General features: G+C 54.0%; 1 protein-coding gene across 6 annotated transcripts in view; it reads left to right on the top strand.

Moving 5' to 3' along the window:
* The window catches only part of ARHGAP23 (Rho GTPase activating protein 23), a 96764-nt gene that overhangs the window by 11651 nt on the left and 57466 nt on the right, over positions 1–27647 (top strand). The window contains exon 1 of one of the 6 annotated variants that reach the window (XM_033183263.1): positions 25141–25600. The exons of the other annotated variants lie outside the window; for them this stretch is intronic. The gene's annotated coding sequence lies outside the window, so the exon portion shown is untranslated. Of the gene's footprint in view, positions 1–25140; positions 25601–27647 lie in introns of those variants that run through there. 6 annotated transcript variants of the gene reach the window in all.

Here is a 27647-nt window from a genome sequence, read left to right as displayed (position 1 = left end):
TCAGTTCACTGGTGTTTTCCTTCCAAAGGGGCATCAAGCCCTGCTCTGTTGGCTGCAGGGGTTCAAAGGTGAGATATTGGCTTGGTCAGGGATTTGGACAAAGCCCGGTTTTAATGATCCTGCTCTCACCGTCTCGGGAGAGAGACATGAATAGGGCCTGTGGGAGCTGGTGCTGCCTTTCCCCTAGCACCCCCCCCCCCCTTCAAACAACCCGCCTTTAGATCCAGCCCCCCCCTGTTTCTTGTGAAATTGTGCCAGTTTGTCAGCAGGGCAGTACCAGTCTGTGCCAGGCGGGCGTCTCCTCCCCCACTGCCTCAGTGGGACATCAGGCTGAGATGGCCTTGGGGCTGGACTTTGGGGAGATTTTAAAGCCCTTTTGGGGTGGGGTGTATTTACCACCTGTCAGAGTGGGTGAGGACCAAAGGGGTCATCATGTCCAACTCTCTTATGCTACAGTGGGGAAACAGACTGGGGAGTGCCCAAGGTCCCTCAGCCTTGGCAGACAAGGACCCATCTTCTGACTCCCAGCTCCCAGGCCATGCCTTTCCCTCTGTGGTTGGTTCTGTCCTTCGTGGCCCCCCTCAGTGCAGGGTTCTTGGACTGGGCTCCAGGAGGGAGAGGGGAGGGCAGGGAGGAGCAGGGATGAGTGGACAATGTGTCCTGTTCATCTCTGTGTCCCTAGTGGCCAGCACAGAGCCTGGCACAGAGCAGTTCTCCATAAATGTTTGTGAAGTGCAAACCAGGGAACAGCCCCGCCTGTGGCCTCCCAGGGCGCCCCATGCTCAGCTCTACCCCTGACACTGTGATGGCCCATCTCATATCCATCTACCCCACCAGACAGGAGTTATTTGAGGCCAAGAAAAATAATAATAGCAACTCCTTCCATAGTGCTTACCTCTATGGTATATTACCATCACCCCACTTGACAGATTAAGAAACTGACACAGGCTGGGTACGGTGGCTCACACCTGTAATCCCAGCACTTTGGGAGGCTGAGGTGGGCAGATCACCTGAGGTCAAGAGTTCAAGACCAACCTGGCCAACATGGTGAAACCCCGTCTCTACTAAAAACACAAAAAATTAGCCGGGCATGGTGATGCGCGCCTGTACTTCCAGCTTCTTGGGAGGCTGAGACAGGAGAATTGCCTGAACCGGGCAAACAGAGGTTGCAGTGAGCCGAGATCGTGCCATTGCACTCCAGCCTGGGTGACAAGAGTGAAACTCCTTCTCAAAAAAAAAGAAAGAAAAAGAAAAAAAAAAAAGAAACTGACACAAGGAGATACCGTGGCTTCCAAAGGCCACCCAGCAAGTAAGTGGCAGAGCTGAAGAGTTGGCCATGTTCTTAACCCCATTCCAAGGGGCCCCAGAGGTGTCATGTTTGTCTCGGTGTCCACAGAGCCTGCCATACAGCAAGTCCTCAGATAATGTTTGTAGACCAAATGACTGAATTCACGAATAATGCTATTACATTGGCCATGAACTAAAAAGATTGAAAAAAAAAAAAAACAGAATTAATTCATGACTAATGGGACAGTGTGTATGGAAAAACCACAGACTCCTATAGCCTATCCCTTTGGAAGTGGGGGTGCTGGGGCCTTGGGAAGGTGGCTTGGAGGTGTATCACACCTTGTTTTCTCACAACAGTGCCTGAGCCAAACCTAGAGAGGAAGGGAAGGTCCACTCGCCCACACCGAAGCATGGCAGTGGTCACCGGGGGCTTCCCCAGTCTTCACCTTCTCTTTGGCTCTCCCTCCCTCTCTTGTTCCCTCAGAGTTCTGAGGGGTCGGTGCTGAAGAAAGAGCACGTGGGAAAAAACTACAGGTTGGAATCAAGAGGCCTGTTTATTTTTCATCTCTCTGGCCCTGAGATGTTCAGCTCAATGCATCACTTTGTGGTGGAAGATTCTGTCCTTTTGAAGTTAGAGGGTTAGACAGAGCCTGGTTTGGGGCAGGGTCTGTCCTAACTATCAGTTCTCTATCTCTCACAGAAAGGGTGTTGGTGCCGGGCACAGAGGCGCACACCTGTAATCCCAGCACTTTGGGAGGCCAAGGTAGGAGGATTGCTTGGACTCAGGAGTTTGAGACCAGCCTGGGTGACATAGGGAGACCCAATACCTACAGAAAATTTTTTAAAATTAGCTGGGGCCAGGAGCAGTGGCTGATACCTGTAATCTCAGCACTTTGGGAGGCCAAGGCAGGTGGATCACCTGAGGTCAGGAGTTTGAGACCAGCCTGGTCAACATGGTGAAACCCCGTCTCTACTAAAAGTACAAAATTGGCTGGGCAAAGTGGCACACACCTGTAGTCCCAGCTACTTGGGAGGCTGAGGCAGGACAATCGCTTGAACCTGGGAGAGGGAGATTGCAGTGGGCCAAGATCATGCCATTGCGCTCCAGACTGAGTAACAAGAGCAAAATGTAGTCTAAAAAAAAAAAAATAGCTGAGCATGTAGTCCCAGCTACTCAGGTAGTGGAGGTGGGAAAATCACTTGAGCTGGAGGGTTCGAGTCTGCAGTGAGCCGTGACTGCACCACTGCACTCCAGCCTGGGCAACATAATGAGACCCTGTCTCAAAAAACAAAACAAAATAAAACAAAAAAGAGCGAGAAGGGAGTGTTGGATTTCTGGCCACCTCCCTCCATTCCTAAACCTTAGGCCCAGGGACATCTGAAACCTCCTCAAGGCCCTGTGCACCTAGGCAGATGACCTCTTGCCCTCTGACCCCCTCTGCTCCCCATTTGTTGGTTTGAATTAAGACTAGTCAAGAGGCTGGGCGCGGTGGCTCACGCCTGTAATCCCAGCACTTTGGGAGGCTGAGGCGGGCAGATCACGAGGTCAGGAGATCGAGACCATCCTGGCTGACACCGCAAAACCCCATCTCTACTAAAAATACAAAAAATCAGCCAGGTGTGGTGGCGGGCACCTGTGGTCCCAGCTACTTGGGAAGCTGAGGCAGGAGAATGGCGTGAACCCGGGAGGTGGAGATTGCAGTGAGCTGAAATCACGCCACTGCACTCCAGCCTGGGCAACAGAGTGAGACTCCGTTTCAAAAAAAAAAAAAAAAGGGCCGGGCGCGGTGGCTCAAGCCTGTAATCCCAGCACTTTGGGAGGCCAAGACGGGCGGATCACGAGGTCAGGAGATCGAGACCATCCTGGCTAACACGGTGAAACCCTGTCTCTACTAAAAATACAAAAACTAGCCGGGCGAGGTGGCAGGCGCCTGTAGTCCCAGCTACTTGGGAGGCTGAGGCAGGAGAATGGCGTAAACCCGGGAGGCGGAGCTTGCAGTGAGCTGAGATCCGGCCACTGCACTCCAGTCCGGGCGACAAAGCGAGACTCCGCCTCAAAAAAAAAAAAAAAAAAAAGCCGGGCGCGGTGGCTCAAGCCTGTAATCCCCGCACTTTGGAGGCCGAGACGGGCGGATCACAAGGTCAGGAGATCGAGACCATCCTGGCTAACACAGTGAAACCCCGTCTCTACAAAAAAATACAAAAAACTAGCCGGACGAGGTGGCGGGCGCCTGTAGTCCCAGCTACTCGAGAGGCTGAGGTAGGAGAATGGCGGGAACCCGGGAGGCGGAGTTTGCAGTGAGCCGAGATCCGGCCACTGCACTCCAGCCTGGGCGACAGAGCGAGACTACGCCTCAAAAAACAGCAACAACAACAACAACAACAAAAAAGAACTAGTTAGTCACTATCTGCAGGCCACACCTCATCTACTGAAAAAGGCTGGAGAGGAGCTGGCTAGAAAAAAAGAGAACCCCGAGGGAGATATGGTCCACCATTTAATCTAGACAGGCCAATCACGGGAGCTACGAGGCCTGAGCCTGGCATGACCCTCAGTTCGTTGGGAGGCAGGAGCATCCTCAGGTAGAGTGTATGGGCTTTGCCTGCCTTCAGCCTGCTGAGGCCCGAGTTTTAGATGTACTCCTTGTTCACTGTGTGCCCTTGGTCAAGTTGCTTCATTGTTTTAGCCTCGGTTTTCTTTTATTCTTTTGAGGCAGGGTCTCGTTCTATTGCTCAGGCTGGAGTGCAGTGCTGTGAGCTTGGTGCACTACAGCCTTGAACTCCTGGGATCAAGTGAGCCTCCCTCCTCAGCCTCCTGAGTAGTTGAGACTACAGGTGCATGCCACCATGTCCAGCTAATTTTTCTATTTTTGTATTTTTTATAGAGACAGGGTTTTGCCATGTTGCCCAGACTGGTCTCAAACTCCTGGACTCAAGCAATCCCTGCACTTTGGCCTCCTAAAGTGTAGGGATTACAGGTGTGAGCCACCACACCTGGCTGGTTTTCTTATCCCTGAAATAATCCCTCAAAATTATGGAGAGGGCTAAATGAGGTAATATTGGTAAAGTGGCTGAGATTTAGTCATCTCAATTATTGGTAGCAACTATTATTAAAAAAACAATCAATGGATAGAAATGAGAACAATGCACTTTTGGCTCAGCAAAAAGTACTGACCTTTATGGTCAGAGTAATCTAAAGAGAAAGTGACCTGCCTCTGGAGGTAATGAGGCCCCCGTCACTGGAGGTGCAATGAGGTCCAGGCAAGCACAGGCTGGAGAATGATATGCACTAGAGATAATTCAGGAAAGCCTTGGCACAGGAAACTTTCAGGGCCCTGCTTTGGCATCAGCACTATATGATAGGAAATTAGAGGAGCAGGTGAATCCTACTTCCTACTGTGGGGCATTGAGGAGAGCAGGCAGAGATGTCCCCAGCCTCTGGGAACATCAGGAGTTGGCTGCTATGGTTTGGACTGTGAGGCTCCTCAGAGGATAGGTAGTCCTGAGAGGCTTCCTGGAGGAGGACTGCAAGGGTGGGTATGGTTCTGATAGGTGGGAAAAGGTGGGATTGTATTCTAGGCCCAGGAAGGGCTTGGTGGCCAAGGAGCAGAGAGGGTCCTGGGCCACTGGTCCTAAAGTTGGCCCCAGGGTTGCGTCATCATCCTCGTGCCTCAGCCTCCTGAGTAGCTGGGATTACAGGTGCGCCACCACGCCTGGCTAATGTTTCTATTTTTGTAGAGACAAGGTTTCAGCATGTTGGCCAGGCTGGTCTCGAACTCCTGACCTCAGGTAATCCGCCTGCCTCAGCCTCCCAAAGTGCTGGGATTACAAGCATGAGCCACCGCACCCAGCTAGGTTTCATCATTCTGGGTGCCCAAGGGGTTTGGGTGTATGGTGGTGGCAATAGGGAAACTGGTAATTCCCTGTCCCGCCAACCCCCCAGCTTCTCCTGGAGGAGGAGCCAGGGCTACTCCCGGTGGCAAGGAGCCCGGGCCCGTAAGGAGCGGAACTGGGCAAAGAAAGACTTCTTATGCCCAGTGCATTTGGGGGCGTCCGGGGGTCGGGGAACAGTGGGGCCTTTGTCCCCAGCCGCCGGGAATCTGGCCGAGGAGTTGGCCCTGGGTCTGGCTAGGCCCTCGGCAGGCAGGTCCTCTTTGCAGTGACCCTTTCAAAGCTCAGCCTGAATCCCTGGGAGGAGAGACAGCGTGGGGCGGGACAATCCCTGGGAGGAGAGACAGCGTGGGGCGGGACAATCCTTGGGAGGAGAGACAGCGTGGGGCAGGACATGGGGATGACTGAGACCCACAGGCTGAGGCCTGAGGGACAGAAACAGACCTGCCTTGGCCTCTCGGAGTGGGGAGGCTGGTGGGAGGTGTGTGGCCGGAGGAATGTGGTGGGCTGCGGGACCGCGTGGGAGCCATGTGGGAGGATAACCACTCAAGGGGCCTCAGCCCCAAGTTGGGGTCCACCTAGGGAGGGGCTGAGTTCATTCTGGCCGAGAGTGTTTCTGTCTCCAATCTCACTTCTGTCTGGCTGTTTTCCTGCATCAACAGCTGCTTCTTCCTTTTTGATTTCCCCAAAAGTGTGAGAGCTTGGAAAGAATCGGGTGTGGACGCCAGACTCAGAGCTCTTGGGAGGAGGGAGAGGTGGGGGCCTGGGCAATCTAGAGCTTTTCCTGATCCTGAGAGTCGCCAAAGGCTGGAGGGAGAGGCTCCCCATAGAGTCTCCCTTATGCTCAAGGTGGAGGAACTCTGTCTTGTCCCCGAAAAGGGACGGAAGGAGGAGGAAAGCTATCCAGAGGGGGGACGTCTTCCTTTGTTTCAGCTGGAGGAATATCAGAGGCCACCCTCCTTCCCTGTCTCTCCATTTGCCTCATGGGGAAACTGAGGCCTAGAGAAAGAACAGTCCAAGGGGATAGAGCAGAGAAGAAAGGACCAGCAAGAGTGGAAGGAAGCCAGCCCTGTGTGGTTAGGACTGTAGGGACTATGGTGGCTCACGCCTGTAGTCCCAGCTACTCGGGAGGCTGAGGCAGGAGAATCGCTTGAGAGGATGGATGCCAGGTGGGAGGAGGAAGGGGCCTCGGGTTGTTGAGTTGTCATAAGAGGGTTGTAGAGAAGTGCCCAGAGTTCCTTCAGCTCTGACCTGCGGTGATTCCATGAAAAGAAGGAGAGGAAGGAATGGTGAGTTCCCCAAGGTCCAAGTAGAAAGGGGGACCCCAGGCTTTTGGACTGAGCAATGCACAGGGGAGCCTTTGGCAGCCCAAGGGAGAATCTTGCCCCCGCTCTGATGCTGTTTCTACTTCTTGCCCCAGAACCCGATCTCTCCTTGGCCTCAAGGCACTCTCTGTACTAGGGAAGATTTTTGTTGTTGTTGTTTTTGAGACAGAGTCTTGCTCTGTCACCCAGACTGCAGTGCAATGGCATGATCTCGGCTCACTGCAACCTCTCCCAGGTTCAAGCGATTCTCCTGCCTCTGCCTCCCGAGTAGTTGGGATGACAGGCACCTACTTTTAGTAGAGATGGGCTTTCGCCATGTTGGTCAGGCTGGTCTTGAACTCCTGACCTTAGGTGATCTGCCTGCCTTAGCCTCCCAGAGTGTTGGGATTACAGGCATGAGCCACCGCACCTGGCCTGGGAAGATTCTTATAAATCTTCCTTTCCTCTTCTGGAGGTGTGGCCCTGGGCTCCTCCCCAAGAGAGGCGGAGGAGGGGGCGGAGGCCCCAGGCTGCAATGGAGGCTGTCTGCGCACTGTATCTTGCAGTGGCATCGCAGAGCTGAACTTCATTAGCTCTAATGAAGCCTTGGCACTGTGCCCCTCCCACACAGCACCTAGATGTTTCAAGGAAGGCGAGGGGGACAACTGAGGTTGGGTCCAGAGCCCAGGAGATGGTGCGGCAGACAGGGGGGATGTTTGCAAGAGGGGAGGGTAGGAGGCAGAAAATGGGGACCACACAACCAGGCCGGGGTTGCCAAAGTGAGAGAGAAACAGCTCCTCTTCCTTCCGCACTGGGACCTTTGTCTTCTCCAGTGGCCTAGAAGCCTAGGTACCCCCAGTGCTAGGGAAAGCCTTATCTGAGAGATGGGGCGTGGTCTGGGGATGCTGAGGATATTCCCAGGCCTGGCTTGCAGACAGCACCCCTCCTGCTCTCTCCCTAATTTCAGCCTAGGGCAGGAGAACAACCTGAGCCCAGCACGGGAGGCCCAGGGCTCGGGAAAGTCCGGCAGTGGGCCGGAGCCGAAACGAAGCCGCTGTCAGTGGTGATTGCTGCTTGCTTGCTCTCTGCGTTCCAGGCTCTCTCTTGGGACCTGGATGAATGAGACACAATCTTGCCCTCAAGGGCCTCCTTGTCTGCTTTTCCTACCGCCCAAAAGCCAGACAAAAAGTCTCCACAAAGATTGTATAACCATGAGTCCTAAGATTTGCATCCACCCGATCTACCAGTACCGAACACCCCTCAGGGGGCCCCCTGCCAAAAATATTAATGTAAAAATGGCCCAGTCTGACTGGGGAGACGGACCTGCAGCCTACACAAGCTAGTGTCTTCACCATGGTAATCGCTGGAGAGTGAATGTGGTCACAAAGGCATTAACAGGAGTTTAAAGCTGGAAGCCGGAAGCTGGGTAGAATTGCCATAGAGATTGGTTAAAAACCAGTTGGTGATATGATTAATCTCCTTTCTTTCATCTCCTGTTTCCAAATCTGTCATTAACCTGAGGATTCTATAGTGAAATCCTTTTTGATCGATTTTTCAAGTGCCGTCATAAGGGGGATGTATAATTACAGATGCAACAACTGAGACCTGGAGTGGGCAAATAACTTCACTCAAGGTCACCGAGCATCAAATTTCAAGCTGGGCCAGGCACGGTGGCTCATACCTGTAATCCCAGAGACTTGGGAGGCTTCGACAGGAGGATTGCTTGAAGCCAGGATTTTTTTTTTTTTTTTTTTTGAGAGAGAGAGTTTTGCTCTGTCACCCAGGCTGAAGTGCAGTGGCACAATCAGGCACACACTACCATGCTTGGCTAATTTTTTTGTAGCGGTGGGGGTCTCCCTATGTTGCCTAGGCTGGTCTTGAACTCCTGAGCTCAAGTGATCCTCCTGCCTTGGTTTCCCAAAGTGTTGGGATTACAGGCATGAGCCAGAGGTCAAGAATTTGAGACCAACATGGGCAACATAGCAAGACCCTGTCTCTAAAAAATTAGCCAGGTGTGGTGGTGCACACTTGTAGTCCCAGCTACTTGGGAGGCTGAGTTGGGAAGATTGCTTGAGCTCAGGAGTTCGAGGCTACAGTGAGCTATAATTGCACCGCTGCACTCCAGCCTGGGTAACAGAGCAAGACCCTATCCACCCTCACCCCCCCACAAAAATTAAAGCTGGGTCTCTCATACTCCTAGGTCTGTCATTGTTGTGACTGCTATATTCTCTGACAACAAAGAGCTGGGAGGACACCCCTCACCCAGGGAAGGTAGACCCTCTTCCCCACAGCTGAGCCCTGAAATCCAAGCAAAGGTTGGCATAATGAAGGGGTGGGGAGGACAGATGTAATGGATGGTGTGTGCAGAGAGATGTAGATTAAGTTCTGCTTCTCTGTGTCTTCTGTGATTCAGTGTGGAGTCTGGGCTTGCTCGTGAGTGGTGTGGGGGACCCCAGGGTTCTGTCAATGAACATGGCTGAGCCCCTGCCTCCTCCAAAGATGCTCCAGCTCTGAGGGGAAGGCTTCACTGTGGGGAGATGAGGCTTGCCAAAGCTTGAAAGATATTTGCTGGGGCTGGGCGCAGTGGCTTACGCCTGTAATCCAGCACTTTGAGAGGCCAAGGCAGGCAAATCACGAGGTCAAGAGATCGAGACCAGCCTGGCCAACATGGTGAAACCCCGTCTCTACTGAAAATACAAAAATTAGCTGGGCGTGGTGGCATGTGCCTGTAGTCCCAGCTACTTGGGGGGCTGAGGCAGGAGAATCACTTAAACCCGGGAGGTGGAGGTTGCAGTGAGCCAAGATTGCGCCACCACACTCCAGCCTGGAGACAGAGTGAGACTCCGTCTCAAAAAAAAAAAAAAAAAAAGTTTGCTGGGACAAGAAAGGGATGGAGAGAAGAAGGGAGAGAAGGGCATGCCAGGCAGGGGGACCCAGCACAGGCAAGGAGGCATGAACCAGCCTGGCCTCTTAAGAGATTGAGGAGTACAAGGCTCAGAGTACAGGGAGGAGGTCAGGTCGGCAAGGCCAATGAGACCAGATCCCGCCCCTTCCCTCCCCTATCAGGGCGTATCCCTCGTGCTGTGCTAGGAAACTGACTTGCTCCCATAGCTACTTCGGAGCCACACAAGGGTCTGGGGCAGTGGAGGCAGCTGACCAGGTGAAAGAAGATGGGAGATGAAACTGGAGGTACAGTTGGAAGGGCAGGATAAGAGTGGAATATGTTGGCTGGGCACGGTGGCTCACACCTGTAATCCCAGCACTTTGGGAGGCTGAGACTGGTGGATCATCTGAGGTCGGGAGTTCGAGACCAGCCTGACCAACATGGAGAAACTCTGTCTCTACTAAAAATACAAAATTAGCCGGGAGTGGTGGCTCATACCACCGCAGTAGCTGTAATCCCAGCTACTCAGGAAGGCTGAGGCAGAGGAATCACTTGAACCTGGGAGGCAGAAGTTGCAGTGAGCCGAGATCGCACTTTTGCACCCCAGCCTGGGCAATGAGAGCGAAACTCCGTGTCAAAATAAATAAATAAATAGATATAAAAATAAAAATACAAAAATTAGCCAGGCGTAGTAGCGGGTGCCTGTAAATCCCAGCTACTTGGGAGGCTGAAGCAGGAGAATCACTTGAACCTGGGAGGCGGAGGTTGCAGTGAGCCGAGATCGCACCACAGCACTCCAGCCTGGGTGACAGAGTGAGACTCTGTCTTAAAAAAAAAAAAAGAAAGAGTGGGAATATGTCACCTTCTCCCCCTTTCCAGAAACTTGCTGTGCCATCTCTTTCCCTTGTCTAGAAGGGCCTTCTCTGCCTTTTCCATTTCTCCAACTCCTGTTCCTCTTTCAATGCCCAATTCAAATATCTTCTGTAAAGCCTCCCTCCACCACTCAAATATACGGCGACTTCCTCCTCTGCGCGCTAGACCTTGTGCCCCGCAAGGGGAGGGACTTTGTCTTATTCACTGCTCTATATCCAGCTTCTAGGCCAGGCCCTGTTAGAACGCTGCTGACTGATGAACTGAGTGTTCCCGCAGCACTTGGCACTGCATTGTCCACCAATAATAATAACAAAGGGAGTATTGGTTATAGCAAACATGTATTGCAGCCCTCAGGGCCAGACACTGCTGTGCTGAGCACTTTACACACACCGTCTCTTTAATCTGTACAACAATCCCATGGGCGATGGATTATCTCTATTTAATATCTGTGGAAACAGAAGCTCAGGGAGGTTGGTAACTTGTCCAGTGACATACAGAAAGGGCCTGAGTCAGGATTCAAACCAGCTTCCTCTGAATCCTGCTTAGGAACTTTTTTTTTTTTTTGAGACCGAGTCTTGCTCTGTCGCCCAGGCTGGAGTGCAGTGGCACGATCTCTGCTCACTGCAACCTCTTCCTCCTGGGTTCAAGCGATTCTCCTGCCTCAGCCTCTTGAGTACCTGGGACTATAGGCACGTGCCACTGCATCTGGCTACTTTTTGTGTTTTTGGTAGAGAAAAGGTTTCACCATGTTGGCCAAGCTCGTCTCTAACCCCTGGCTTCAAGTGATCCTCCGACCTCGGCCTCCTAAAGTGCTGGGATTACAGGCATGAGCCACTGTGCCCAGGTTCTGCTTAGGAATTTTAAACACTATGCCCTACAGCACCTTCATTTGTTGCATGTCTGTCTCCTTGGTTTTATAAAATCAGGGACTGCTTTTGTTAATTTTTGAAAATCCTTAGACTACGGAACTGATTTGTTAAACAACTTCTGCGTGCCAGACACTCAACATTGAGTCCTCTCCAGGACCCAGTTTACAGCTGAGGAGCCTGAGGCATGGAGAGGGAAAGGACTTGACCAAGGTCACGCAGTTGAGACCTGAAACCTGGCCTCTGATTCATCTTCCCTTGTGTCACTGCCCCCCCCCCAGCCCAGTGCCAGGCCCTTGGTGGCACCCAGTGAACAGTCCTAGAATGAAAGAAGGAGGAACCGGCTCTGAAGGTAACTGCTTTCTTTGGGGGCACACAAGGGGCCGGACGGGGGCCATGAACTGGGCCTCCAGCCCCTAAGCCCAGTGTGTGTCCCGCCGGGATCATTGATGAGGAGAGGGATCTAGAGGCCAGGACTGGGGATGTTATAATTTCCAGGTGCCCAGCTGTCTGTCAGATCTGGGAGCTCCAAGGAGGAGAGGCTGACCTGGTTCCGGGGTGGTCAGGGATGGTGTCCGGGGCAGGCAGAGCCTTATCACGACCTTTAGAGGCCTCCAGAGGCTACACCGCATCAGTGGGATTTTGGCCACTGGTGACCAGAAGGGACCTCCAAGCCTGGGAAATGCAGCTGCGGGGGCTACAGTGTGGATGGGCAGAGGCCCTGGGTTGTGCTGCAGGCTGGGCACTGCCTTTTGCTGAGTGACCATTCAGCCTATGCTCCCAGCCCCACAGGGATCCACCAATCAGACCTGCCTGCTGCTGTGTATTTGCATCTCATTTGCGTGACAACACCCCTTGCTCTGTCCCTAAGTGTGCCTCCCCAGCTCATGCCCCATTCCCCATTTCAGGCCCCCTGTGCAGAGCTCCCATGGGAGGGGCAGAAAGGCCCACCTGGGCTGCCAGCCTGCTGCACTATTCATAGCTCAGGGCTGGCGTACTTCACATACTTGACGTTTTTCATGTCTGGCTGGCCCGAGGCCCCTCTGTTGTCTTCCCCTCTCTCCCCTCTTCTCTTTTTCCCTCTTCCCCTCCTCCCTTAACCTCTTTCCCCACCTTCCTCCTCTCAACCAATCTTCCTGAAATCTACAGATGTCCAAGTCCCTCATCATGGAAGAGCCCACATAAGGAAACTGAGGCCTCAGAGAGGGCGGGGCCTGGAGGGAGAAACCGGTAGTAATGAGGTGCATAATGAGGTGGCTGAGAGTCTGGGCTCTGCCCGCATTTTCAATCCCGAGCTGACGTTAGCTGTGGCACCATGGCAGATTCCTTAGCTTGCTAAGTTAGACAAACATTTCAGAAAGTCAAGGTGAGACCTGGAGGGTAAGGGTTGAGTCAAGGGAAAAAGGGGATGGGGAGGGGGCAGGCAGGCACTGTATTATAGTCCAGGGAGAGGGGAACTTGGATGCAGGGAGCAGGCCCTGAGTCTCAGGACAAGGGTTTGGCACATTGCAGAACCCACGAGGAGGGCTCGTGGCTGGAGTGTGGCCAGCTGGGGTGAGGGCACAGAGCTGCAAAGAGGATTGAAGTAGCTCCCCCTTTTCTCCCCACCCATTTCTCCCCCACTTCTTTTTTTTGAGCTTGGATCTGGCTCCGCCGCCCAGGCTGGAGTACAGTGGCACAACCATGGCTCACTGCAGCCTTGAACTCTTGGCTCAAGTAATCCTCCCACGTCAGCCTCCCAGGTAGCTGGGACTACCGGCATGCCCCATGGCGCCTGGCTAATTTTTATTTTTATTTTTGTGGAGATGGGGTCTTACCATGTTGACCAGGCTGGTCTCAAACTCCTGGGCTCGAGGGATCCTCCTGCCTCTGTCTGCCCAAGTTCTGTGATTACAGGCATGAGGCACCGGCCCCCGCCCCCTTTTCTTCCTTATTCCAGCAGCCCTGACTTCTGGATCTGGTTCCCTCTGAGGAAGGGGTGGGGATATAAAAAGACAAAGATCTGAAGCAGTCCCTGCCTCTACTAGACCCCTCCTGGGGACAGGGTTCTGGTTACCCCTAACTCTCTGAGGAAAGGCTCATTCATTCCTCAACATTCAGAAACAGTGTGCAGAGCACCCACCCTGGGCCAGGAGCCAGGGATTTGACCACCAGCAAAGCAGACATGGTCCTTGCCTTCCAGGACCCACAGCCCTGTGGGGAGATGTTGGTCAAAATAAGCTCATAAATAAACAGACACTGACAAGAGGGTGCACAGGTAACTGACCTGGTCTGGGGCCAGAGGAGGTGTGCCTAGGGAAGTGACATTTTTGCTAAGAGCAACAGGGTAGGTAGGATTGAATCAGGGCATGGGTTGCATTCCAGAAGCAGCATGTGCAAAGGACCTGAGGCTGGAAAGGTGCCTGGTCTTCACAGGAGCTGGAAGGAAGCCAGGGTGGCCGAAGCATAGAGGAAGAGGGCGTGGTGGGTGTGGGGACCAAGGCGCGTCCCACAAGGCCTGGTGGTCATAATATTAAAATAATCAATCTGGACTGTCAGATGCCAGAGAGGTGACTGCCACTTAGAGCAGGGCAGTGGTGTGATGAAGTGAGCAGACTCTGGAGACATCGAGGAAGCAGAGTCTGCTCCAATGCAGGGATGGAGGTGTTAGGGGCCATAACACCTAATTCTTGGTTCTCAGCCACTTTGTCAGGCTGCTATCCCTGTCTTCATTTTATAGCTGAAGAAATAAGGAAAACTGAGTGACCTTGAGTGATGATCTTGAGGTCACACAGCCAGAAGAGGGTCAGGGCCAGTACCAATGGCAAGTGTGGTCTTTTCTCTGTGTTAGCCTTCTTGATGCCGGGACAGTGGCCACTTTCTCACCAGCCTCCCTGTCCCCGCGCATCAGTGCCCCTACAGGTCACCCCAGCATTCCCTGCCTAGCACCCGACCCAGTGGAGAGCCAGGAGTTCTAGGTGGTGGGTGCTGTGTGCCATCTTTATTTCCAGAGGTTGTTCTGCTGTTAAATGAGTTAGTGCATTTAACAGCAGCATGCTTGGGGTATAGTAAGCACTCAACAAGTATTCATGACTGTGTGGCTGTTATCCTGTCCCCAAATGTGGGGCCAGGCAGACTGGCAGGGGGAGGTGGGAGGAGGATCTGGAGCGAGGATGATGCCATCTGTCCCCTTCTGACCAGAGAGCCCAGCCCAGGGGGCTCTCTCATGGCAGCGGCCCAGGGGAGGCTGTTTGTCCCTGCAGAGCCACTGTCCCTGCCACCTGCCCAGCTGCCTCTGGGCATCACAGACTGGATTAGGGAGCGGTTCAGTTCATAGGCAGGGCCACATGTGTGAAGGGGAAGGTAGGGGTAACCCAGGAGGGATGGGCAGGGCTGGGGTAAGGGGGTGGGTGGTTTCAGGGGTGGGGCTGAGAGCCTCTCCCTGCAGGGAGCCCCATGTGCTCCGGGGAGACTTTCGGAATCTGCTGAGACCTGCCCTGGGAGGGGACATGGTCTCAGCTTGACTGGGACCCATCTCTTGCCTGAAGGAAACCAATGTGTGCACCTGTTACCTCTGCCCAGGCTGTCAGACAACAGGAAGCACTCCTGGGGGGCGGGGGGCAGGCGGAGTCACACCTAGAGCTCTCCCCTAGCCTCCTCTGAAGTGTGCTGTCCAGTGTGAGACCGGGGGATGGATTTGCTGACCTTAGAGAAGAGTCATTGCAGGCATTCCCTGCCTCTAGGAATGACTGCTCCAGTCTAGTCTGAAAAGGGGCTCTGGGCGCTCTCCTTGACCAAAGGGAGACCCGAGATTCCACAGTTGCTCTGTCTTTCTGCAGAGGATTCTTCTCCTCTGTAGGAAATGGGGAGGGGAACATCCCAGGGCTGGTTGGAGCTGAGGGGCCTGGGGAGCGAGGTTGAGGGAATGAGGACCCCTCTGCTGGCTCTGGGTTGTCAAGGAGACGAGGCATGCCAGCACTGGGCCAGCAGGGGGCTCTGCTGCCCACGGGACCTGCCTATCCGGCAGCCGAGATAATCATCCTTCAGTGTGCCAGGGTGCGGGCTCATTTCCAGGAGTGCCTGCGAGGACCCGGCGGTGTCTCTGTGGGCACGCCCTTGTGTGTATGTTACAGGTGGGTGTGAGCATGTGGCGCGTTGGAACGGGCATGTGTGTGCTTGGTGGGTTTGAGGACCCCTACACTGAGTCAGGTTTCTGACAAGAAAACACTTCCAAGGTCCTGCTGGCAGCCTTGGAAGAGTTTGTGCATGACTGGGGATGGCAACCTCTGTGGATGGCAGGCCCCCATCAACGCCAAGGACCTGATGCATGCCAGGTTCAGGCTGGGCTTTTCCCCTGTTCAGGAACCTCTAGGGCTCCAAAGATGACAGTAGAGACTCTGAGGAGGTGTAGTGACGAGGAATGGCAGGGAAAGGTCTTCCAGGCAGGAGGTGTCCAGCTCCTGGGCAACCTCTGTGGGCAGAGCCTTCTCCTGGGCACCAAGGAGAGCCTGTTCATTTGTTTCATCTTTCAACTTTTTTTTTTTGTTTTTGAGATGGAATTTTGCTCTTGTCGTCCAGGCTAGAGTGCAATGGTGCGATCTCGGCTCACTGCAACCTCCACCTCCTAGGTTCAAGTGATTCTCCTGCCTCAGCCTCCAGAGTAGCTGGGACTACAGGCACCTGACACCACGCCCGGCTAATTTTTGTATTTTAGTAGAGACGGGGTTTCACCATGTTGGCCAGGCTGGTCTCAAACTTCTGACCTCAGGTGATCCAACTGCCTTAGCCTTCCAAAATGCTGGGATTACAGGCCTGAGCCACAGTGCCTGGCCTTTTGTTTTATTTTTTTGTGTGTTTGATTTCTAACTTGGCCTTTTTAAAAAAATTATAAAATGGCCAAGTGCAGTGGCTCACACCTGTAATCCCAGCACTTTGGGAGGCTGAGATGGACGGATTACAAGGTCAGGAAACCAAGACCATTACAAGGTCAGGAAACCAAGACCAGGAAACAGTTGTGGCTAACACAGTGAAACCCCATCTCTACTAAAATATACAAAAAATTAACTGAGTGTGGTGGCGGGTACCTGTAGTCCCAGCTACTCGGGAGGCTGAGGCAGGAGAATGGCGTGAACCCGGAGGCAGAGCTTGCAGTAAGCAAGATCACGCCATAGCACTCCAGCCTGGGCAACAGAGCGAGAATCTGTCTCAAGAAAAAAACATATATATATATATATATAAAATATATAATACAGCCGGGCGCTGTGGCTCATGCCTGTAATCCCAGCACTTTGGGAGGCTGAGGTGGGCAGATCATGAGATGAGGAGATTGAGACCATCCTGGCTAACATAGTGAAACCTCATCTCTTCTAAAAATACAAAAAAAGAAAAAATTGCCGGGCGTGGTGGCTCGCGCCTGTAGTCCCAGCTACTCAGGAGGCTGAGGCAGGAGAATTGCTTGAACCTGCTAGGCGGAGGTTGCAGTGAGCCAAGAGCGCGCCACTGCACTCCACACTCCTGCCTGAGCAACAAGAGTGAAACTCCATCTCAAAATATATATATACAACAAAACGTATAATTTTAATAATTTTTAACTGTAAAGTGGCGTTAAGTACATCCATATTATTGTGCTATCACCATAAATGGTGATATTCCACTATCATCCTAAGTGGAATAATACAATATTTATTCATTCATTTCTTTTTTTTTTTTGAGACAGGGTCTTGCTTTGTCACCCAGGCTGGAGTGCACTGGTATGATCACGGCTCACTGCAGCCTTGACCACCTGGGCTCAAGCTGAGACCTCCCATCTCAGCTTCCTGAGTAGCTGGGACTATAGGTGCGTGCTACCACTCTCTGCTACCTTTTTTTTTTTTTTTTGTACAGACAGGGTTTTACCATGTTGTCCAGGCTGGCCCTGAACTCCTGACCTCAAGTGATTCTCTCACCTCAGCCTCCCAAAGTGCTGAGAATATAGGTGCTGGGATTACAGATGTGAGCCACCAAGCCCAGCCAATATTAGTCCTTTTGTGTCTGTCTCATTTCACTTAGCATAATCTCTTTAAGGTTCATCCACATTGTAGCATGTGTCAACATTTCTTTCTTTTTTTTTTTTTTAATTTGAGACAGGGTCTGGCTCCCCCAGACTGAGGTGTAGTGGCGCGATTTCAGTGCATTGTAACCTCCATCTCCTGTGCTCAAGCCATCCTCCCACGTCAGCCTCCCAAGTAGCTGGGACTACGCATGTGTGCCCCCACACCCGGCTTTTTTTTTTTTTTTTTTTTGTAGAGATGGGGTTTCGCTATGTTGCCTGGGCTGGTCTTGAACAGTTGGGTTCAAGCAATCCTCCCGCCTCAGCCTCCCAAAGTGCTGGGATTACAGGTGTAGCCACTCCGCCCAGCCTTCACTTATTTTAAAAGGCTAAATAATACAATTATGTATTGTTCATGTAATGTATGCATTCTATGTAATACAATAATACAGACAATTTCATTGTGTGGATATACCTCATTGTGTTTGTCCGCTCATCCGTAGATGGACACTTCGGTTGCTTCCATTTCTTGGCTGTTGTGAATAACACTGCTGTGAACACGAGTGTACAAACATCTCCTCATCCCTGTTTTCAGTTGTTTTGGATATATACCCAGAAATGGAATTACTGGATCATATGGTAATTCTGTGTTTAATTTTTTAATTTTTTATTTTTTGAGACGGAGTTTCCCTTTTGTTGCCCAGGCTGGAGTGCAATGGCACTATCTTGGCTCGCTGCAACCTCTGCCTCCCTGGTTCAAGCGACTCTCCTGCCTCAGCCTCCTGTCTATGTTTAATTTTTTGAGAAACTGCCATCCTGATTTCCATAGCAACTTCACCATTTTATTTATTTATTTTTAAATTTTATTTTATTTTTATTACTTTTTTAGAGAGGGAGTCTTGCTCTGTGGCCCAGGCTGAAGAGCAGTAGCATGATCACAGCTCACTGCAGCCTCCAACTCCTGGGTTCAAGGGATCCTCCCACCTCAGCCTCCCAAGTAGCTGGGACTACAAGTGTGTACCATCACGCTTGGCCAATTTTGCATTTTTTATAAAGATGGGGTTTCAATATGTTTCCCAGGCTGATCTTGCACTCCTGGCCTCCCAAACACTGGGATTACAGGTATGAGCCACTGTGCCTGGCCACAGCCACACCATTTTACATTCCCGCAGCAATCCAATTTCTCCACATCCTCACCATTAATAAATAATTTTTGAGCTGGGCACGGTGGCTCACGCCTGTAATCCCAGCACTTTGGGAGGCCGAGGTGGGTGGATCACCTGAGGTCAGGAGTTCGAGATCAGCCTGGCCAACATGGTGAAACCCCATCTCTACTAAAAATACAAAATTTAGCTGGGCGTGGTGGCGCGTTCCTGTAATCCCAGCTACTTGAGAGGCTGAGGCAGGAGAATCGCTTGAACCCAGGAGGTGAAGGTTGCAGTGAGCCAAGATCTCACCACTTCGCTCCAGGGCAACAGAGACTCCGTCTAAAAAAAAAAAGAAAAAGAAAAAAAAAGAAGTAATTTTTGAGAGCCCACTACGCACAAAGCTCTCTAGGAGGGCAAATCCATTCTGAAAACCCAACAGCCATTGTCCTTGGGGAGCTCTCAGTCTAAGAGGGAGACTCAGGCCAGGCCCTTGAGCATCCTCCAATCTGAGGGGAAAGACACAGGCCATATCTTTTGGGCGACCCTAGACTGATGTGGGGCAAAAATCCCTTGTTTTCAAGAAGCACACAGTCTGATGGAGGAGGCACAGCTTATTCCCTTTGGGGAGTCTGCAGACAGGCCCAGAAACCAGAATGGAGACCCCAGAGATAGGCAGGGGGCTGCTGAGTGGGTAAATCAGGGGGTACAGAGGGATTGTGGTGAGCCTTGTCCCATGCCAGCCTGCTGTTGCCTGGGCAATGGCCCTGGTGTTTACTTTGTGGCTGGCTCTAGACGCACCCTTTTCTGTAAGTGCTCATTTCCCACCAAGAGGAAAGAGGCTCCTCTTTAGTCTCCCCTTCCTCTGTTGTCCCTGAGGGGTGAACTGGCCCTCCTGTGGCACTGGAGACCCTGCTAGCCTGGCACCTTTGCCATGCTCCTTGCCTGCTGGAGAGGCCCCATCCTGGGGTCTCATGTTACCCACTCCTTCACTACTCGAAGAGGGCCCACAAGGTAGTGCTCTGGGCTTGCCAAAGTTCAGCCAAGGAAGTGGGAGATTCTACTGAATCCTCCTTGCTTGGGAGGAACTGGGGCACGTCAGGGGCCTGTAGGAACCTGGAGCTGGCAGTGGGAGGTGGGGGTGATGCCGGTAAGGATGAGTTTGCCTGGGTCTGTGAGTGTCCGCATGTGTCACCGTGTCTTTGTGTATACATGGCTGTCTGCATGTCTGTCTGAATGTGAGTATGACTGTGATCACTATCCAAAAAGCCGTCAAAACAGCCTGCATTTATTAAATCCCTACTATGTGCTCTGAGCCTGTGCTAAGCCTTTCTTTAATTTACTTAATCCTCCCAACAACTTTTGAGGTGGAAATTCATGTCATTCCCATTTTATTGATGAGGAATCAAGACTTAAGGAGGTTAAGTAACTTGCCCAAAGTCTCACAGCTAGAAAGTGGTAGAGATGGGGCTCTGACTCGGCTTCCAGAGGATTCCAGATCTCATGTGTCAGCCCCTGAGCTGTGCTGCCACTGAAAGAACTTGGGGAATTTTTTTTTTTTTTTTTTTTTTTGAGACAGGGTCTTACTCTGTCACCCAGGCTGGAGTGCAGTGGCGCGAACACAGCTCACTGCATCCTTGACTTTGTGGGCTCAAGTGATCTTCCCACCTTAGCCTCCTGAGTAGCTGGGACCAGAGGTGCACGCCACCATCCCCAATTAATTTTTGAATTTTTTGTAGAGATGGGGTCTTGCCAAGTTGCCCAGCCTTTTTTTTTTTTTTTTTTTTTTGAGACGGAGTCTCACTCTGTCACCCAGGCTGGAGTGCAGTGGCCAGATCTCAGCTCACTGCAAGCTTCGCCTCCCGGGTTCACGCCATTCTCCTGCCTCAGCCTCCCGAGTAGCTGGGACTATAGGCGCCGCCACCTCGCCCGGCTAGTTTTTTGTATTTTTAGTAGAGACGGGGTTTCACCGTGTTAGCCAGGATGGTCTCGATCTCCTGACCTTGTGATCCGCCCGTCTCGGCCTCCCAAAGTGCTGGGATTACAGGCTTGAGCCACCACGCCCGGCTTTTTTTTTTTTTTTTTTTTGAGACCGGGTCTCACATTGCAGCCTTGACCTGCCTGGGCTCAGGTGATCCTCCCCACCTCAGCCTCCCCAGTAGTTGAGACCACAGGCACGCATTACCACACCTGGCTAATTTTTATGTTTTTTGTAGAGACGGGGTTTCGCCGTGTTGCCCAATCTGGTCTTGAACTCCTGGGCTCAAGCGATTCTCCTGCCTTGACCTCCCAGAGTGCTGGGATTATAGGCATGAGTCATCATGCCCAGCCAGAATTTGAGGATTTTGTGATTTTTGGATTATCTCAGCCCACCTCCCAGATGGTGGTGGGATGTCTGGAGTGACAAGTGCTTCCTCATCTCCCTTCCCAGGCTTCCGTGGCTCTGGCCTAGTTTGAGGGAGAGGGAGCACAGTCCATCCCAACCCCGGGCAAGGGTGGCCCTAGAGGGGAAGAGCACTGGGTCTGGGGGGACCCTGGGAACCACCCTCTACCCGTGGGCCAGACATAGCACCAGTGCGGGATGCCCAGGTTCCCAGTGATGGGGGTTATGTGCACGTGGAGGGCGCTGGGGAGACATAGGCTTGCTTGGCCGGCTCATCAACTTGGCCTGCTGGGGCTTGTCAGGCGGGAGTCTCTACCCAAGCAATGCTGGGAACCAGGCATCTGAATAGGGCAAAAGGGTGGAAGAGGCCCGAGGGGGCAGCCGCCCTTGACTGAGGAGACTGGAACAGGGTTCAGAGGCCCAGGCGTGGGTGACTCGGGCATGTGTCGGTATCGCATTGCCTGCATGCCTGGGATGCACGAATCTGCAGTGGGATTTGCCCTGTCTGTGTGCGAGGTTGTGGAGTGGTCATGGGTCTGCGTTTGTTGGTGTGCGACTGGTGTACAGGACCAGATGGAGCTTCAGACATGCTGGATGACTGTCTTGGGGTGGGGTCATTGTTTGTCACCTGGAGGTTTGGGGCTCACATTCTGGGAAGAGCGCTGAGCAAGCCGGAGGAAGGAAAAGCAGGCAGAATCGACCCTGAGCCCCTCTCTCACTTCCTGAACCACACGCCCTGCAACACGTCAGTTTCCTTCTTGCTCCTATCTCTGACCCCTGGGACTCAGGACACTCTCCTCCCCTTCCCCAGTGCCTGGTTGCTTCTACTCCAGTCCAGACCACCGTCTCCCGTGAGGGATAGCCTGGGAGGTGTCTGGCCCCACCCTCAAAAAACTGTCACCTCCCAGAGAGAAGAGGCCCCGTGCACCTGAAAGCAGGGCTCCCTTGGTTTGTGGGGGTCTCCCTTGGTAGGGGTGAAGGCAGCCAGCTTTGGCCAGTCTAGAACTTGGGGATCCCTAAAGGTTTCAGGAGCTGGGACAATACTCATGACTCTCCAAGGTGTCTCAGCTCCTGGCCTACAGCAGGTACTCAAGATGTGGTTAAACAAGAGCGTAATGGAAAAAGATCTGGTAAGCGGTTAGAACCTTGGGATCCCGTCCCAGCTTAGTAAAAATGAGTCCTTGAACTAGTCACTTGTTCTCTTTGAGCCTCAGTTTTTTTTTTAATTTTATTCTTATTTATTTATTTAGGGACAGGGTCTCACTTTGTCTCCCTGGCTGGAGTGCAATGGTGTGATCTCTGCTCATTGCAACCTCTACTTCCCAGGCTCAGGTGATCCTCCCACCTAAGCCTCCTAAGTAGCTGAAACTACAGACACGTGCCACCACACCTGGCTAATTTCTGTATTTTTTGTAGAGATCGGGTTTCACCATGTTGCTCAGGCTGGTCTCAAACTCCTGGGCTCAAGTGATCTGCCCACCTTGGCCTCCCAGTGCTGAGACTGCAGGCCTGAACCACCACGCCTGGTCAAGCCTCAGTTTCTGTAACTGAAAAATGGATATAAAAAAAAAAATCTCTGGTTATTTGATTCTTAGGGCAAGTGTCAAATGAGAACAAGTGAAAGTGCTTTCAAATAGTAAAAGACAATGATCTCTTGGAAGGAGGGAAGACTGGATGCCCTCCCTTTGGGGATGCAGCCTTCAAGCCCCTCACCAGGGACCCTCAGGAAGATGAGGTTGAATGGATTTTGCAAGCTGGTCAAACTAGAGGGGGATGGGAGGGGCAGCTCAGCAGGGTAATTTCTGATGCAGGGGGAGGAAGCTGGGCAGGGCGTTGGGGGAGGACTCACGCTAGGCAGGAAGGCTTGGAATAGAATCTCAGCTACGCCTGGTATTTCCCAGCCCTGGGCCCCCTCCCCCACCACCCTCTGGGACCCACCCCACATTCCTTTCCCAGAGGAAATGGGGGAGGGAGCAGAGAGGCTCCCCAGGCCTGGAGGATCATTTATTCAAGCTTCGTACAACTTTTGAGGCCCCACTGGGTGCACTCTCCCCCTGAAGTCCCCACAGAGGCAGCTGGGTGTGGAGGTGGTGGGGGTGGGGAAGGAAGGTGTGGTTTGTGTTGGAGGAATGTTACCTCCTTGGTTGGGCCTTGCTGCCCTGCCAGGTTAGAGGGCAGGAAATGGACATTGTATATGGTTGATCCCTTCCAGGGTCTCTGCAATCTGAACACAGAAAACCCATGTTGGTCTCCACTTCTCTCCTCCCTGCTGCCCCAGAACCCTCAGCGGTTTTGAATTATGCGGAGGTGGATTCTTGATCTGGGCACACAGCAGCACCAGTTGGCCATCAGAGACTCCATGGGGGATGACAGGGGAGAGTCACTCCATTTCCTTAGAACCAGGGACTGGACTAGCAGCAAGAGGAACGCAAGTTAGGCAGCTAGAAGGACTTACTGGCTGCTTGCTGGGAGGACAGGCCAGACTTGGAGCTGAAGACATCTGGTTGCCCTCCGCTTGGGGCCCCAGAGTCTGACATGGCTGGGGACAGCTTGATGGTGGTTCCAGCTGGTCTAGGAGGGTCTGGCCTTTGGAGAGTATGACAGATTCACAGGGCAGGCCAGGGCAGGAGTGGTCCCGACACAGAATCCTTAGTTTTCTAGCAATGGAAGGGGGGCGGGAGAGGGTACTGATGGAGATAGCGTGTCCTGCCCTCCCTGGCTGCAGCCCTTTCCCGCTCTCCCCCTAAGCTCTCCTGACTCAGCTCGTGGCAGCCTCACTCTTCCCATCTGGCTTCCGCCAGGGTGGGGGTGGTGGGTCCAGCTCTTGCACGGAGGGGGAGCCCAGCAAACAGCAAACAGGAAACAGGCGAACAAAACCAGCTCCCTGGCTGACACAGGCAGCCGCCCCCACATGCCTCACCCTCACCCTTCCTCTCTCTTCCTTCTCCCTCCCTTGATCCGGACCTCCCTCGTGGTCCGCTCTGCTCCCTTCCCCTTCCCCTCCCACCTCTGTCCCTCAGGCTCCCTTCCCATCCCTTTGCTCCTTCACCTTCTGACACTTCGTTGTCTCCTCCCTTCCCCTCCCTCTGCCCCCAGACCCCTCCCCATCTCTGCCCTTCCATCTCCCACCCCCCACCCCCTTTCTGGATTTCCTACCTCCCCATTGGGCCACCCTCCTGGCAGGTTCTTGCTGGGGACAGTGGATGGTGGAATGGGGGGGGAAGGGGAGCTGCGTCTGCTTGGTGCTCCCTTCTGGTAGTTGCCCCAAAAAGGCCCAACCTTTATGACGCTTCCTCCTGGACTCCTCCTAGATTCGGGAGTGGGGTTGGGCTGGAGCTGCCCCGCTTTCCTGGCTGCTGGTTAGGATTTGGGTGTAGGATAGAAGTTGGGATGAGGGGCCCAGGGGTTGGAGTCCCCATGCTGCCATAACAAGCTGGGTGCTCTTGGACCTCAGTTTCCTTCCCTGCAAATGAGGCCATAGTAATGGCCCCAGGCCACCGCAGGTGACTGTAGTGATAGTGTTGGTGAACAGTCAAGTAGGCTAGAAATGGTAATGGTGGTTACACATCCACGAGCCAAGGCCTCTGCTAAGCCCCACCCGGATGGGGCCTGGGAAGAGGGAGAGCCAGGAAGGGCGAGCAGGGCAGGGGCTAGCACAACATGGCGCTTCCTGTCTGGCTTACATGCCAGGGCGTGGAAGAGGGGCCAGCTTTGAGTGATCATCAGCTTGTGGTGCCCCTCTAGGTAGAGCTAATGGGTAGGGAGTCCTGGGGAGGAGGGTGGTTCCACAGGGGTATTGGGGACTTCACCTGCACCTAAGGGTATGTGGCTGTCACTCTGTGCAGGGCAGTGTGTGTAGCACCCAAGGGGCTGTGGCATCCGTGCCTGGAGTACCTGAGCTGTTCAGTGTGCCTGTAGCATCTGCCATGTTGTGGGGGTCCCTGTGGGGTATGTGTGGAGTGTGTGGGTGGGTCAATGTGGGTCTGGTGTGCTTGCACATGCATCTTTCTGTGAGTGTGTGGACCGTATACACTTGGGCGGATGTCCGAGGTGTGTGTATACGATGTGGAAGAGTCCTGTGTGGGGTGGGGGGGAGGAATAGTGTGTTTCTGGGGTATATGCACATAGGGTGAGTGTGTGTGGGCGGGTGGATGTGTGTTGTGCCGGTCTGTACAGAGTGGGTAGGGTGTGAAGCAGAGTGAGGGGCACCTGGAGCATGTGTGACTGTTTCTCTGGGTGCATGGGGCAGATGTGCGCGTGTATGCGTGTGTGTGTGTGTGTGTGTGTGTGTGTGCTGGAAGGGTGCAAGGTGTGCGGGCTGGGGAAGAGTGCATGTCTGGGTCGAGGGCTGCTGTCTGCGTGTGAGGGTGCGAGGGTGTGGTCGTGTGAGGGACTGTGTAGTGCCCTGGTGTGTGGGGTGTGAGTGTGGGATCTGGGCGGCCGCGGACAGGGGCCGCCCCGGAGGGGGAGGCGTCAGCCCTGCGCGATTCGCGGGCGTGTCGCGGCTCCGGCGCCTTCAGCCGGGAGGCGCGGGAGGCGCGGAGCCGCTGCAGCCGTCCTGCCGCCGTCCGCGCGGGCCGTCAGTCCCTTCGGGGCCCCCGGGCCCAGGGCCCGCGGTTCCGGGGGACGGGCGGGGACCCCCGGGGCCCGCCGGCCGCCCGGGCGGTTGAGGACGCCGTCTACCGGGCGCCTAGCAGCGGCCACGGGCCCCCGCGCGGCGCACGCGGCTCCGGAAGCCCGGCCTGGGGCATACTGGGGCCGGGGCGGTGGCCGGACCTGGGAGTCCCCGCCGGCCGCGGAGCTGGTGGGCAGCGCCGTGTGGCGCGTGGAGCGCGCGGGGTCCGGGGGCTGGCGCTGGGAGCGCGCCGTCGGTGTGGACTGCAGCGCCCCAGAACCGCGCTGTCTTTGGCTGCCCTGCCTCAGTCACAGCGACCGCCGCGCGCCCGGGCCGCGCCGGGCCAGGGTGAGCGCCGCGGGGCCGGGGCCGGGGCAGGACTTGTCGGGGTCTGAGTGGGACTGGGTCACCAACTCCCTGCGGCCTTTGAGCTGTGTGCGCCCTGCATTCCAGGACTGATGCCCCTGGAGCGGGGAGTGAGGGAGGCGCTTGAGAGACGGGGCTGAGGGTGGCAGGATTTGTGGCTGGGAGCTCTGCCAGGGCTTCTGGGATGACAACCCCCAGTCTGGGTCGAGGCCTCCAGAGGGCTCAGCCCTCTCGGTTTCCAGGCAGTGGAAGGATGGAAGGGACCAGAGCGTTTGAAGAGACGCTGGGGCTTCTAAGAATCCCAGAGGGTGTGGGCGGGCAGGGACCCTGAGTCCGAGGCAGGCAGAGGTACCACTGAATGGAGCAGGGCACACGACCCACCCCATCCCTGGTAGGGGACCTGGACACAGCACACGAGGGTTTCCTAGTGGGCAGAGGAGGCTGAGTGGCGGACGGGCCCCTGCAGGTAGTGAGTGCTCTCAGGGCTGACAGGGCTGGGCTGGGGGACTGCTGTGTTTCTGATATCCGAGATGGACCAGGCTGGTAGGGTGTGAGTCACAGTGGGCGCCATGCCCGGCCTAAACACTGCTCCCTGCAATGACCTCTTTATGCTCCCGGGGGGGAGGAGCAGGGCTCCTGGGTTCTAGTTCCTGGTGCTGCCAACCCACCACGTGTCCACCTCTGCCTAATTTGTGGCCTAAGGCCGTCTGCCCTGCTGTCACCATCAGCTGATATTTTTGGATGTCTCTTTCTTTCCTGACATGAGGGTGGGACTGTTTGGAAATAGATCCAGTCCAGGAGAATTTAATCAGCAATGTCCCTGTGTCCCCTGAGCGACTCCCTCTCAGTCCCCTTGTCTCTGTACCTAAGTCAGAGAGGCAGAGCTCTGTGTGTGTGAGTTGTGCACCTTTCTAGTTGTTATCAATGGCTTCTTCTCTGTTTTTGCACCTATCACCTCCCCCACCTCAAGATGAGCACAAGACTCAGTTCTGTCCCAGATCACAGGGGAGGAGAGGAAACATGCATGTATAATAGCATGAAGGATTGAGGTTAAACCTAAGGAAGAACTTCCCACAGGGGTGATGCCAGCTGTGGCTCTTGTTGGGTGTCCTGATGTCTCCTCTTCAAGCAGGGGTGTGGTAGCTGTGCCTGTGTGGTGGCTGACATTCTCAAGAGCCTAGTTGGAAGAGGTGGGAGGAAGGGGACTGGAAGGAAGGAACAGAGGAAAGGGAGAGGCAGAGATAAGGGAGGGAATGCTGGTAGTGCTTGGTAAGGAGAGGACCTGGAGAGGAAGGCATGCCTCCTGCCCTGGATTACATGCAGGCCCTCCCAGGGAGCATCCCCCCAGGCAGCTGGCAGCTCCAGGCAGGATGTGTGCTGGGGGAGGGGCGGGGGCGTGCGGGGACCTGTCCCAGTCACTTTTCGTCACTGGGGCAGCTGGTAGCTTGAACCTTAATCCAGGACAGTAGCAAAACAATGGGCCCTGCAAACAGCTTCAGTTCTGAGCCTGGGTGGGGGACAGGCAGGGGGCAGCCCACACTGGGGAGGAGCAGGGGCTTCTGGTAGGAGAGGGCAGTTGGTGAGGGGATCCCCAGACCCTCTTCACTCCCTGATCAGTTCCTTGCCAGGTCAGCAGAGATGGGAAATCCGGGGGATTTCAGACCTCAGCAGAATTCCCAGAGAATTTTCTCCTCTGGGCTCCCCAGGCCCCCATGGGGGTGCAGGGCACCATGGGAGAGGCTAGGCTGAAGCTACAAGTGGAAGATGCTGGACTACCCCTGATGTCAGAACCCCTGCTGAGGCCTTCTGGACTGGGGGTCTTCCAGCTTTTGCGAGGCGCCTGTCTGGTAGGGGGCACTCATAGCCTCATCTGGGTAGTTTTCCAGACTGTATAGGACTAGAACAGTCTAGAATGGTCTGTCTCCCTTGCCTGGAGCTCCACTCAGCCTCTTGCATACTCCACCTGGCTCTATCCCCTGGGGCTGTATGAAGCAGGCCTATTGCCTATTGTCTGTGTCACATTTTTATT

The sequence above is a fragment of the Trachypithecus francoisi genome, unplaced genomic scaffold (genome assembly GCF_009764315.1).
Source record: "Trachypithecus francoisi isolate TF-2019V2 unplaced genomic scaffold, Tfra_2.0 Lachesis_group20, whole genome shotgun sequence".
Taxonomy (NCBI): Eukaryota; Metazoa; Chordata; class Mammalia; order Primates; family Cercopithecidae; genus Trachypithecus; species Trachypithecus francoisi.
Note: the sequence above shows the minus strand (reverse complement) of the source record. Positions and strands in the feature narration are given on the sequence as shown.